This window comes from Mixophyes fleayi, chromosome 4 (assembly GCF_038048845.1).
Source record: "Mixophyes fleayi isolate aMixFle1 chromosome 4, aMixFle1.hap1, whole genome shotgun sequence".
NCBI classification, from domain to species: domain Eukaryota; kingdom Metazoa; phylum Chordata; class Amphibia; order Anura; family Limnodynastidae; genus Mixophyes; species Mixophyes fleayi.
The window spans coordinates 111,243,443-111,258,045 of record NC_134405.1 but is presented as its reverse complement, the minus strand read 5'-3'; the positions used below and the strand labels follow the sequence as shown (position 1 = coordinate 111,258,045).

Genomic DNA, 14,603 nt, shown 5'->3' with positions numbered 1-14,603 from the left:
CATGTCTCGCCAGGAATCATCCAGTGTGTGACCATTTTACTGCAATGGAGATGGTTAGAAGTGAATTTACAGTTTAGTTATTATTGTACAGATCAGCTCATTCTTATTCTCACAACAAAACATAGGGCAGCACAGTTGCTTTGTGGTTAACATTTCTGCCTCCCAGCACTGGGGTCATGAGTTCGATCCCTGAACATGGCCTTTTTTTGTGTGGAGTTTGTATGTTCTCCCAGTGTTTGCGTGGGGTTTCCTCCGGGTGCTCCGGTTTCCTCCTACACTCCAAAAACATACTAGTAGGTTAATTAGCTGCTATCAAAATTTACCTTAGTCTGTGTGTGTGAGGGAATTTAGACTGTAAGCTCCAATGGGACTGTGGTGAGTGAGATCTCTGTACAGCGTTCATACATGCAGCTTGTACTGTAATATGAAGTGCTCTTATGTACAACTGGACCACATGTACATGGCATGTGATACATATACACAGACATATTGGTATGTGCCAAAGGTGCTTCTTGCCATTCAGCACAATTACCTATAGAGACCCCTTTTCTAGTGGGTATAATCGGCATTTACTAAAGGTGTATATTTTACCAGTTCAGTTGATAAGTTCTCATCACATAATTTATTTATTTATAAAGATTTTCTGCACAAAGAAGTATTCAAAGAAAATAACACATTCCCTACAGGGATGTTTTGGGGTTGCTGTTGCTGCATCTGGCCCTGGGTACCATGAAGGTGTACAAGGCATCATGATATCTGCAGATTACCAGGCTGTTTTTGAAGAGCAATATTGAACTCCGTTTCAGAAAACTGAGTCTCCATGGAAGGATCTTCTAGCAGGACAATAACTCAAAACACTTCAAAAAGCATTCAGGAATTTTTCAGGACAAGATGATGGATTGTTCTGAAGTAGCCAACAACAAGTCCAGATCTAAATCTCATTGAACACATGTGGAAATCTGAAAACAGCAGTTATGGGAAGGCAACCTTCAAATCTGGGAGAATCGGAGCAGTTTGCATAAGAACAGTGAACCGAACTGCCAGTAGAGAGGTGGAGGAAACTCATCCATGGCTGATTGCAGTTATTTTGACCAAAGGCTGTTCTCTCAAATATTAAGTCTAGTTTGTCATTTCTTTTTGTATTCTTTTCATATTCTGATTTAAAGTGATACATACAGTATTAAAAAAAAAAAAAAAAGGTTCTGTATCATTAACAAAGAAAGCATTGTGGAAACCGAATACGGTTTTTCATTTTAACTTATGTTTAGAGGATATTGTGAGCTATTTTTTTTCTTTTTTTTAAAGTGCAAGGGTGCCACATGTGTTTAGATTGTTTGAGTTTTGAGGGAGCATTTAAAAGCTTGGAGACTTGTGAGTGTCTGGAGGTATGAAGAGAGTTCCAGAGAATTGGTGGAGCATTAGAGAAGTCCTGGAGACATGAGTAAGAAGAGGGCATTGTGTAGAGCAGAGGTTCCATTTTGTTTAGTATTTGTAGATTATAGAAAAAATTATAGAGGTATGAAATTGTTGAAAGCCTTGTAGGTTAAGACTAGAAATTTGAACTGTATCTTTGTTTAATGGGGAGTCTGTGAAGAGAGTGACAAGGGAAAGGTGTATGAGTAAATCTGCAGAATTCATAACCTATAGCAGTGGAAGCAGTCTGTTCAATGATAGGTGTTGCAATAGAAGGACTTTAAATGATTAGAACATTCACCAAATATTTGAGTTGTATCATATGAGAAATGCATGGATGTGAGAATTGTTTTCAAGCTGAAGGTTGTTAAAGTGATGTGAAGAGTGAATTGGAATACAAATGTTACTTTTACACATCCCCGAGGGTCTCAGTTGAGGTTGGAATTGTTTTGTTATTTATGTTTAATGTAATTTATTTTTATTGAGTATTTGAGGCAGTTTCAACAATATAATATTGAAGCAGAGACATGCATATTAGAACTGCCATAGTGTATTTTATTATTATTATTATTATTATCATTTATTTGTTAGGCGCCACAAGATTTCCGCAGCGCCGTAATGAGCAAACCGTAGACTATACAGGGTGAGACAGTACAGAACAGTAAACAAAAATACCAATGCTTCAGAAACTCCAGGCAGGTTAATGCAGTAGAAGCGGAGGAGAACAACAGGTGTGGAGACGAGGGAAGAAGTGTATGCATTATATAGTGGTAAACCAATCAAAAACATTGTATTGAAGGAAGAAGAAGACAAGTAGAAAGAGAAAGAGGTACGGAGCCACCTGGATACCGTAGGGGGAGATTCAGGTAGAGGGAGGAAAGGGAATTGGAAGATGGGGACGGGTTGTTACCTGGTATATACAAAGATCAACTCATGTCCTAGGTGGATGGGAGGGTGGGAGTGCTGAATTGCTCCAGGATGCTAGCTTTCCCCAGTCCTGGAATGCGAGCCAGAGACACAAAGTAGAATAATACTCTGTAAACTTGTGGGCTGTTGAGAGTACCAGCTAGTCCATTGCTCAGCAGAACTCTAGTCTCTGGAACCAGTCCCTAATGGTTGAGGGGGGGGGGGGTACGTGATCTTCAATGGGTCGGTATCACAGCTCTTGCTGCCAAAATGAGATGTTTCAAGATTGATTTTTTTAAAACTAGAAATCGGGGATTTGACTTTAAGGAGCCAAAAAGTGGGGTCATCAGGGACCTCATCTCCTAGTATTTCGGAGAATTTCTCTAGGAATTGATTCCAGAAAGGTTGGAGGGCGGCACAGTCCCACCAAATGTGTAACGGAGTACCTGAAGCATTCTGGCATCTCCAACAAGAGTCCAGGACTCCCCGATAGAGCTTTGCTAATTGTGTTTCTTTAACAGAGACACTGGCGGAGCATGCGTGGGTGGTCTCACAGATAGCTGACCAATCTGCCTCCTGGACCCTGTCTCCCAGGTCTTGTTCCCAAGCTCTGGTAAATTTGGGCATAGAACTAAACAAGTTTTCTATAAGGAGTTTATAAATATTAGAGAGCAGTTGAGAAGGGCAGCTGGTAGCAGCACACATTGATTAAAAAAACCTCGCTAGCTGTATCCTTGCGTGGAATCTCCGAAGTCAGGAAGTGTTTAATTTGGAGATATCTCCATATTTTCGAGTTCGTCAGCTCCCATTTAGCCTGGATCTCGCCAAAGGAGAGCACACCTGAGGGGCTAGTCAGCTGGCCAACACGTGTGATTCCCACCTGAACCCATGTCTTAAATGGACCAACCTGTAGGACCAGTGGAAACAGTGGATTCTCAAATATGGGGGACATTGGAGAGATAGGAGAAGATAGATGGGTAAGAGTCCGAAGTCTGGACCATCTTAAGATAGTGGGGCCGATGGTGGGGTGTCTGATTTGAGGTAATTTGTTTAGCCATGGGGTGTGCTGGGGCGAAGAGAGTAGATTGCATCCCTCAATTTCAATCCACTGTTTCTCGCTGTTATGGTTTGACCACTCCAGGGTCCTTCCCAACATAACAGCATCATGGTATGAAGGGAAGTGTGGGAGTTGGAGTCCCCCTAGGTGTCTACGTCTATACAGAATATCGTGTTTGAAGCAAGGTCTCTCCACCCTTCCCCACACAAGGTCTCTCAATAGTCTCTGTAAGTCAAGGAACCATTTGTTGGGCATATGCATTGGGAGCGTCTGATGGACATAAAGGACATGTGGGAGGATATTCATTTTGATTATGTTAATTCATCCTATCCAGGAAAAAGCCTTATCCCACCACTCTCAAGTCTGTACGGAGCCTAGAGGTAGGAACTTTATCCACATGATTTGTTGTTTCATGCAAACAAAGAGATTTAGAAGTAAGAAAAATTACCATTTCAGTTTTAAGTAGCGAGAGGACACAAAAGAGGAGGAAGCATGAAGCCAATCAGAAAACTCTAGACAGTGATCAGAAGCGGAGTTATTTGAGTGTCAACGGCATATAAGTAATATTGAAACCCAAAATAGTTTTTGTTTTTGTTTGTTTTATTTTTTTTGTTGTTTGTTTGTTTTTTTTACTTCCAAAATGTTCAATGTTATGTACTCTGTGAGCTGCATGCGTTTTACATCAATGTTCTATGGTGGTTAATATCAAAGATTCAGAATTCCCTTGGCTTTGTTACCCAGACTCTCTGATTGTAGATGAAATGTGCTCCACCTGAGTATTTTCCTTCCCAGTCACTTAAAAATGACCATGGGCTGAGAGAACTTTTATAGTAAACCATTACAACTGTTTTACAGTGGTGGTTTTCGAACAGGTGGTGGTAAACTGAGTAATTCCAATTACTGCAGGCCAGAAGATCAACTACAGAATGTAAATGCTCCTGTAACTTTTGGACCTCATGGCAGCAGGCCATGGACCTGGTCCCCAGATTGCCGTGGAATCCAGGGATCTCCTTCACTTCGTCTCGGGTATCCAGCTGTCACTCTCCCACCAGTTCTGTTGTGATCGGCCCATCAAAGCGTTCTGTTCTACTTGCATCTCTCGTCTTGGCCCCAGTGCTGGGGCCAAACATTCAAACACCAGGAGGTGTGATTAACAAGGCCAGAAGGGGTGATAGATAGATATCTATATATACTGTATGGGAGGATACCGCGTTTATCTGGCCCAATTCTACCTACTTCACACAGGCTGTCCACCCGGGGGTGTCTTACTGTGCCAGGGAAGCCTCCTATAGTCGTTCAGGCAAATGCAGTTAGAAAGTACAACAATACATTTATTTTAACAAAAACAATCGCTAGAATTTTGTATACAAACAGTAAATAAATGCCAGGCAAGCTTACCACACTATCTGTCCCTTGCCCCACTAGCTTAAGGTTACAGTCACCTGGCTGTCCTGAATTGCAGAATCCAAAACCAATAGATTTATCTCAGCTAGAGCTGTAATTCACTGGTAGAGATTGGTAACTCAACACCAGCCACCTTGCACTTTCCAAGAATCAATCCTCGGACTGAACACCCCCTACTCCACTTGAGTGGTTCCTTACATTCAAGGTCAAATTTCCACAGTGCTTTTCCCTCCCTGGGCAAAACACCTGTCTCTCTCCCTCTTCAACATTGGTGGGTGCTGGATTCTAGACAAAATGTCTGGACTAGTCTTGTGGAGGACAATGGATACTATTTGGCCTTTCGCACCTCCCGATATAGGATTGCAGTCAGCACCTCCAGAAATTAACCCCTCACAAGCTTTTTCAGCCTGACCTAACTTTCAGCTGTTCAGGACTTCCTGTAGAGAAAGGGGGAGAATGAGTGTAGCTACAGCCCACTCGCCTGTATCCTGCAACCTAATCCTTAACCATATCCCACCTGGCTTCACTTTAAGAACAATGAATAACAGCATCACTCCAATAACAACAAACACATTTTTATAATGGGTAACATGGAATGAAGAAGTCTCTTATATAGACATGTCTACAATATCCACTTATCCATATGGAATTAGACACTGAATGTGTACCCTGGTGAACTGGGGAACAAACACAGAGCTATAAAAATTACATGATGTTGTACTCCACATTTTGTAAAAAACGAGAGACAGGCTGGTTAAGGTGTTATCAAACTTGTTTTGTCACAATATATATCATTAGAGCACAGTCTATATGCAACATGACATTGACTCATCCAATGTCTCGGATATGTGCATGGGAAGGATGCAGTATCCTTATTCTGCAAGAAAATTACTCAACTGGTAGCTGACTGAAGGTGGTGATGTGTTCTGTTCCAGGAGATCCAGATCTGGTGACTGAGAAGGCCTTGATAATTGAGTTACATCAGAGCTTTGTAAATGGGGGCATTTTCATTCTGGAATGTCCTACTTTTCTCAGGAAAGAAATACTGCAACACTGGGTGAAGATGATCATTTGGTGCCATTAAGTCATGATAAGTAATGACCTTGCCTAAAGGATTGACTTCACCCAAAACATGCCAGGAAAATGTGCTACAGTATTAACAAGCACTCTGGGCTGAAGAGTTCTTTAGGTTGGTGCCACATGTGCACTTTCCTGTCTTTCAAGGAAGTTGTAAAGGATGTTTCATCTAACTATGACTTTCCTCCACTGATGAGTAGTCCATTGCCTATACTCTTTGCAACAATTAACTCGCAAACATACTTTGCCAGATTTGTTCTGGCCACGCACAGAGTAATTGTCAGTTTTCTATCAAATTACTTAGACTGTGTTTGCCTAATGTTGCCACTATTCCCGTTCAGTAATCTGCTAACAACACTAACTGAGCCACGTAGGATCTTGTCATTTCTCTGGACTTCCAAATTTATAAGATTTGCCCATTGTGTGTGGCCACATTGGCAGCGATTCTCTTGTTTGGCCCTTTAGCCTAACAGCTGGTTCTGCCTGTAGGTGGGCAACTTCACAATTTGAATATATTATTCCGATTTGTTATTGAAATTCTATATAATAAGAAAGTATAAGCCTCATCCCATGAACTCTGAGAAGTATATAAAGAACATTCAATCATTTTCGGAGAGACGTTACATAGAGACTTGATATCCATGAAATTCCTTTTATGTGAGTCTAATGTGTCCTCATAAACCATATCCACACTTATGTAAAATAAGTCAGGAGTTTCTGAAAGATGTTTATAAATATTTTTTTTGCAGCCAACTTATTTCTAAATGATTTGAGGCTGTAGTTATTTGCTAATAATCCCTGGCTGGATGTAAATGGAAATGGGCTGGTTTGGTGCAGTTAAAGTGGTTATCTTCCTATACCATGTTCCATTATTTTTCAATAGAACAGTTTATTATTATATTTTTAATATACACCCTGTTGCAAGAACAACACTGCTTTGGAATAATTTGATCTCGCTAATTAACTCACCATCTTTGCTTGATTGATATTATTTTTGTTCTACCTGGTACCTACTTACACTTCTAACAGCTTGTGCCCACTTCTTGTGGCAGTCTGAAGCAGCGCAAAATACAAGTTTCATATCCTAGTTGCCATTGGAAAACAATGCGCCTGAAATAAAGATAGTAGTTAATTGGCTTATTTTGTTAGGGCGATTTGGTCATTTGGGCAACTATTGAGTATGTTGATGTCATAACTTGACTGAACAATATATAAAAAATTTGTTCCAGTCACATGGGTCGGACGGCATGTGAATCAGACAGGGTGTGTAACAGAAAGAATGTGCAAGCTCAAAAGAACACGTGGATAAATGTTTTGCGTTCCAAGAACTATGTGATCAAACATAACATTGTTTCTTTTTTTCGAACCAGACAAACCTTCTTTAAAAAAAAAAAAAGTAAACACATTTAATTAATTTAATGGTGGTTTTTGTATTTATTTGATGGGAATTATTGATCCGTTTATATGTTTTTAATGTTATGTAAATACAGTTTTGCTATGTAAATGATTTAAGATTTTTGGAGATAAAAACAATCTGATTGTGTAGAATTTACATAGCTATTTAAATACCATTTTTGTTATGGTTTTCAATGCATTAGACCAGTTGTTTTCAGTTGTTTTTTTTTGAAGGTGGAACACCAAGTGAGTGTGCTGCCATTGCTTTGTTCTGGACCAAAAAAAGTTGATTCCCAATTGAATGTATTGCATACTTGACACTCCACTTGGGTCCTCACCCATTGTTTGCACACCTCTGCATTAGACGTGTATATTGCTCCCACCTCTTATACAAATGTATAAAAGTGTGATAGCTGGGCCTAACCTATTTATATTGTCAGCTTTCTGAGCTGGATTATTTGACCAATTTCTGTTATGTTACTGTCTGTAATATTTCAGATTTTATACAGTATACCGAATAAGACTCTCACTTTCTGCATAAAATTATAACTGTATAATGCTTGCAATACTGGCTAACACTTTACTCTTTGTTTACTTGGTTAAAACAGGAAGTGTTTTTGCAATTAAAAGCTTCAAACAGGAAGTTGCGTCCACTAAAATAAGGAGAATAAGAGAACAAAACTTATTGACTTTTTTTTTTGATTGGGTAACTAAAGTAACAGATCAAGGTGGCTCTGCAGATATAGCTTATCTAGATTTTAGTAAGGCCTTTGACACTGTCCCACATCGCAGACTGTTAAATCAACTTGAAAGCTTGGGGTTGGATTCTAAGATGTTGGAGTGTATAAGATCTTGGTTGCAAGATAGGAAACAGAGAGTTGTAGTAAATGAAGTACATTCACAGGAGGGAAAGGTTACCAGTGGTGAACCCCAAGGATCTGTAGTTGGAGCAGTGATTTTTAATATCTTTATTGGACACATTGCAAATGATATTGAAGGGAAAGTATGCCTTTTTGCAGATGACACAAAGATATGCAACAGGATAGACACACCAGGAGGGGTAAAACAAATGATTGATGGTCTAGGTAGACTAGAGGAATGGTCAAGAGAGTGGCAACAACAGTTTAATGCTAAGAAATGCAAAATCATGCACTTGGGTCTCAAAAACCTAAAGGCTAAATATAGTATTTCCTCCTCCTCCCTTTCCTAGATCCCTTTCCTCCCCAGTATACTACTGAGGAGGAAAGGGATCTAGGAGTCACTATTTCAGGTGACTTAAAGGCAGGTAAGCAATGCAACAAAGCAATGAGGAAGGCAAGTTAGATGCTTGGTTTTATAGGGAGAGGAATCCGTAGCAGAATGAAGTAATAATGCCATTGTATAGGTCATTTTTTACGGCCTCATGTAGAATACTGAGTTAAGTTCTGAAGGACACATTTCCAGGAGGATATAAATACATTACAGACTTTACAAAGAACAACTAAAATGGTGCATGGCCTACAGCACAAAACTTACCCGGAAAGGCTAATATATCTTAAATATGTATAGTTTGGAGCAAAGAAAGCAAAGGGGGGGACATGATAGAAACATTCAAATATATCAAGCGTTTTTACAAGGTACAGGAGGGAAACATTGTTCAACGGAACAGAAGTACTAGAACACAAGGACATGTACTGAAACTGGAGGGAATTAGGTTCATAGGAAATTTGAGGAAAAATTACTTCACAGAAATGGTATTGGATAAGTGGAGTAGCCTTCCATCAGATACAGTAGAGCAATTTAAACATGCTTGGGATAGACATAAGGCTATCCTTACAAAGCAAAAATGATCAAATAGGGTTTGAGGTTACCATAGGTTAAAATATGGACAGGTGAGATGGGCCAAGTGGTCCTTATCTGCCGTCAATTTCTATGTCTCCTATGAGGAATGAATGTTTAACTTGCCCCAATGACTTTACCACCTGCGGTTTGCACCACCACTATGTCAGCACTGTACTTCATTATAAATTTAGCAATAGTTCATCTGTGTCCAGACTGATCCCATGTTCCTCAAGTCTAATCAACTTTACTCAGTTCTCTATATGTAAGCAAGAATTTATAGTATATAATAGTCATTGCCCATTTTGCGTAACTTTTATTCTGGTACTACACGCCGATTGGCAAGTTGAACACTAGTGATACTGTGCTCTAGATATTCATTGCTATATTCTGAAGATCCACTTGAACTTTGTCTTATATCTTTGATTTTGTTGGGACAGTAAAGTCATTATCATTTCAAGATCTCTGTGACATATCTGCATCGGAAGCCTAGTTTGAGAGTTTCCCAGAATCCTCTGGGAAGTATACAGGAATATTGTTTGCCCTTTTATATACACATTGCACATTGTAGCTATCTATGAACCTTCATGTAATCTATGGTAGAGACTGTCCCTGCTGCATCCCTGAAACCTTTTTTTTTGCAGAGTCATTGCTAAGTATAGCACTGCTTTCAAATATTGACACTTTCAAGATTCTGCATTCTATTTCTTGTAGACTTTACTTTCCTGGAAGATATATTCATCATTGTTTATTTATAAGGTGCTACAGATCAACACAGAACAAAAACGTATAGTAATAATACACAAATAGTATTAATACAAGGTGATAAGGTACAAATTATCATAAAACAAATACAAGAATACATGTAGCTAACATAGTAAATAACACAATGCAACATGCAATATAGCAGGGACAGACAGACAAGAGACAAGGGGTAGGAAGGACCTGCCCTCACTATACTGACTACAAGCGCCTACACACCCATGGCTGCCAGAGCATATTGGCACCTATGGAACTACAAGCGCCAGCATGCCCAACATCCAGGAACCGCCTCCGATAATAAATAATGGAGAAGTCACTGACATTTCTGCTCAGTTACCAGTGAAGTAGTATGTTTAGAATTAGGAGAAACAGCAGAAGACAGAGACACAAAATATGATCCAGTCATTGTAGAAATCTTAAATCAATAAGCTGTTGACAACCATAACACCATTGATCATAACTCTGTGTCCTCCATCATCATCATCATCCTCCTCCATTTATTTATTTATATAGAGCCACTAATCCTGCAGTGCTATACAGAGAACTCACTCACATCAGTCCCTGTCCCATTGGAGCTTACAGTCTAAATTCCCTAACTAACACACAGACACACACACACCGAGAGAGACTAGGGTCAAATTTGATAGCAGCCAATTAACCTACCAGTTTTGGAGTCCTTGCTCTAATAGTTGGTCCGGAGGCTTTTGCTTATGTTTTGCACAAGTAATCTTGTGGTAATATGACAGCTTGGAGTAATTGTGTGTAGCCTGTTGTGTCTCTGTAGTGTCATGCTCGCTGCAGCCAAGACAGTTGTTCCCCATGCTTGATAGCAGCTGCTGATACCAAGAAGGATGTGGAGGTCACCAACGGAGGAATAGTGGTGTGTGATCTATATATATATATATATATATATATATATATATTTTATTTATTTATTTATTTATTTTTTCTGGTGTTTAGAACTTTCTAGGCACGAGGTAATTGTGTGTGCATATAAATACACACCTCTCTTTGTTACATTAAGGGAAATTAAAATGCATCACACTTTTGTGGGTTAGCAGGGAGGTGTTTTAACAATAATTTCATGTTCGGTAACCGCAGTGCTGGAAGGTTGAATGTTTGAATAAGAAGGTCTGTGACTGTCGTCTTGCATACAAGGTGTGAATTCAGTCTGAGCAGTGGCTGGGAAGACATGCCGGAAACTAAAGTTCATACATACACTGCTTTCCTTTCTGCTTGTCCCTCATGAATACATCGTCTGTTGCTAATGGAAATTAGACATAGCTGTTTGAATATAAAATAACTGTTATGCTTCATCTCACTGAGATGGGGATTGTGAACTTGACGTGTGAATTACTCCAATGCTTTTCAGATGCAGTAATAAAGAATAAAACCCATAATGTACACAGTTCTTTTCTTCTACATTATAATCTAATCTCCAAAGCACTTCAATCTTCACCCCTTCAAATATAACTCACATTCAAACCATAGGAGTCTATTTAAAGGGTGGTTTTCAAACCACTCTCCACTTATTTCCTGAGCTGTCTGAGTTGGTTACTAGGACTTTTAGGGCTAGATTTACTAAACTGCGGGTTTGAAGAAGTGGAGATGTTGCCTATAGCAACCAATCAGATTCTAGCTTTCATTTTGTAGAATGCACTAAATAAATGACAGCTAGAATCTGATTGGTTGCTATAGGCAACATCTCCACTTTTTCAAACCCGCCGTTTAGTAAATATACCCCTTAGAGTTTCTCAGATTATACTTTCTTACTGTAAGATGTTATGTCATTAAAATGAATACATGTGGAATAAACATTGACATGACATTTCCACAGACTCTTCTGGTGAAAGACTTTCTATTCACTGTTTGGTCATTACTTGCAAATATTGTCTTCCTTATTTACTTGATTAAATATTCACTCACTTCTGCTTACATTACTTTTTCTGACCAGCTTTTTTCTGATTTACTAAAGGTCAATATGTTCAACAGAAGGTTATCACATATTTTAGATATAATTAACACAAAGATTACCACTGTATTCCCTAATTAATTATTGAAACATTTTACACTGATGTAAAAAATAGCTGTATTGCTACCATTGTTGGGTAATATTCCTGAATGCTATGTTTTGTGAACTTTGTGTTTTGCAATGCAGTTAAGTGCTTTTACAACAAGCCTTGAAAAGCAACTCTAGTTTCAAAACCTTCTACTTTGAACTTACAGCGGCAGATTCAGTTTGGCACAAGGGGACGCGATGTGTGTCCGACGCATCACTTCGAAATTTTTACGGAAATCTCTGCTCATTTGAGTGGAGATTTTAGTATCATATTAGCCGGCACCTCGTGGCTAACTGACTCTGCCCCACAGAGCGTTCAAGGTGCGTTACAAACTGTGAGAGTAGCTACATTTTCAGCTCATCCATTATGTGAAGCCAGTGCCGTGAGTACTCGCACCACCTTACCATATCTTCACTTCCTCTGCTTCTGTATGGTACAACCCAGTATTCTGCATCACTGTTACTTGTCATGCTTTGTACTCTCTTTTGCTTTGAAAAATCTGTGTCCTGGAAGTGCTTATGTGGGTTGAGAATTATATAGTATATTAATTTATTTCAAATTGTGAAGTTAATATTGTAAAAGGAAATTGGTGTCATCAAGTGCAGTACTACCCTAGAGGAGGGAGTGGAGACTTGCAGCGAAGGAGGATCTGAAGTCTCTTGCCCCCTAAGGGACATTTTGGTCTTGAGGGGAGGGGGGGGGGGCATGGTTAGAGGGGCCCTTCCTCTTTTGAGGAGGGCCTGAAGTTTGTTGCCATCATTGGACACTTATTTTTTATTTTACAGTTTGGCTGTGTTTCCATATAGTTGTTGAGATACAAATTGAGATATGTAATTGGATTTGCAGGATTTAGTTATTTATTTAGAAAGTTTGCGATTTTTTTTTTTTTTTTTTTTTTTTTTGACATATGGATTTAAAATGTGTTCTAAAAGCAGTTTGGCAACTTGCAAACTTTAGCTGATAGTTTCTAAATTGTTTCAAAGTGGTTCCTGAACTGGTTCATTGAACAGGTTCTCTAAAATTTACTATAAATTCTTGAACTTTAGCTCGAGTCGGTTCAAGCCTAAGGGCCTGATTCATCAACGCACGTAATTGCCAATTTCATGTGTATCAAGTGCAAAGTCACTGCTCATGGCCAGAACCGGGTCATACACAACTAAACGCAACAATGTTCAATGCATCTACATACACGATGGATGCTTTCTACAGTTTATGAATTCTGGGAGTAAACAGGAAGGGGAAGTATTCGCCCATAGTCAATGTACAGTAAGGGCATGTCAATCTCCAGCGCACGCAACCATTTCTGAATTAAGCTTTGGGCATCTCTAAGTTACTTGTTTTTCCGCTGTATCTCTTGCCTTAACTACAGGGCTAGTCTAAAACTGGGTACAGACTACATGTTTTTCATCCAATTATCGTGCTGATTACATGATAAACGGCCGTGTGGTAAGATATTGCATTAGTGTGTATGCTGCTACAACCATGTTTTAATGTTCCAAAGCCCATCGTATTTGATTTGATAAACTTCCTAAGCTTCAAGATCAACAATGGAATGTCAGGCAAATGTGGAAGTGTGTATGCACACATGTAGGCAGATCTCTATAGAGTGTGCAGAGTCACAATCTATTCAACACATAGTTATAAGAGATGAAGAGCACAGATCTGAAGGTAAAATGTGTAGATTTGTACACATATATCTGCATGCTCCTCGGGACTTTGTCATTGGTAAAATTATTACAGAAATCGCGACTGCAGTAAATTTCTGTAGCGTATGCTAATCTAAGGTCCTGGGTACTAGTGATGACAGCCTTGTATACATGCTAGAACATGTGTGTGCAGTCGGGAGCAACTGTAAAAATTTATTTTATGTTCAGTAGACATTAAGATCATCCTAACAAATGTATTTATTTTGTAACTGTATATTCCACATAGGCATTGGACGTATCCTGCAGTGTCTTGTGTAGGAGAGCACAGCAGGCCTACTCCCAAATTCATCAGCGCACGTATCTTCAGATCCATTTCTTGTTGAATGTGGGAGTCCGCAGAGCTGATTTGCGGGCGCTTTACGCACATTGGCTCAGTTTTCCTGCCTTGATGAATCCGTCCCTAAATGTCTACATTTTGTACTATTTTCAAAGTTTTTCCCATATGTTCGTTGAATTCAAGCTTCAAACACACTAATGTTTGCTGTTCAATTTTAAAATACTATACAAAGTAACAATTTATGCTCGAATATGCCCTAACCCCTATGTTCAAGTACAATTTTCAAATTTGAGTTTAGCAGTTCTAAAATACACACCATTCAGTATGAGGTAATAATTATTTTCGAGATTAATCAACCTAAAAGTTTTAGTTCTTTGATCAAATTTCAAACTGACACGAATAGTTCCAGCTTCTCTACTCAAGACTGAACAAATATCAGTTTTTAAATTCATAAATGTACCATACATACTTGGCCATGCCAAGTTAACCCTTTGTAATATTACATGTACATGTTATTACCTGTATAGTAAGCTTTGTCTTGCTTCTTACAGCATTTAGATTATGTTAGTAAACTTAGGAGTTGTAAACACAGATTTTACGCTATAAAAATGTGTTCCTGAAGCCTAGTAAATGTGTTTTCACACATAGGTGGAGATTCAATTCAGCGTGAGGTGTCTCCCATGTTATTGCTGGAATCTCCACTTGTTTTTGAAAATTAGTGGAGATGC

At 39.0% G+C, this 14,603-nt stretch overlaps 1 protein-coding gene across 9 annotated transcripts in view; it reads left to right on the top strand.

Annotated features, from left to right (window-relative positions):
• MYO5A (myosin VA) overlaps positions 1-14,603 on the top strand; it is a 128,916-nt gene that overhangs the window by 32,694 nt on the left and 81,619 nt on the right. The gene's annotated exons all lie outside the window — the stretch shown is intronic.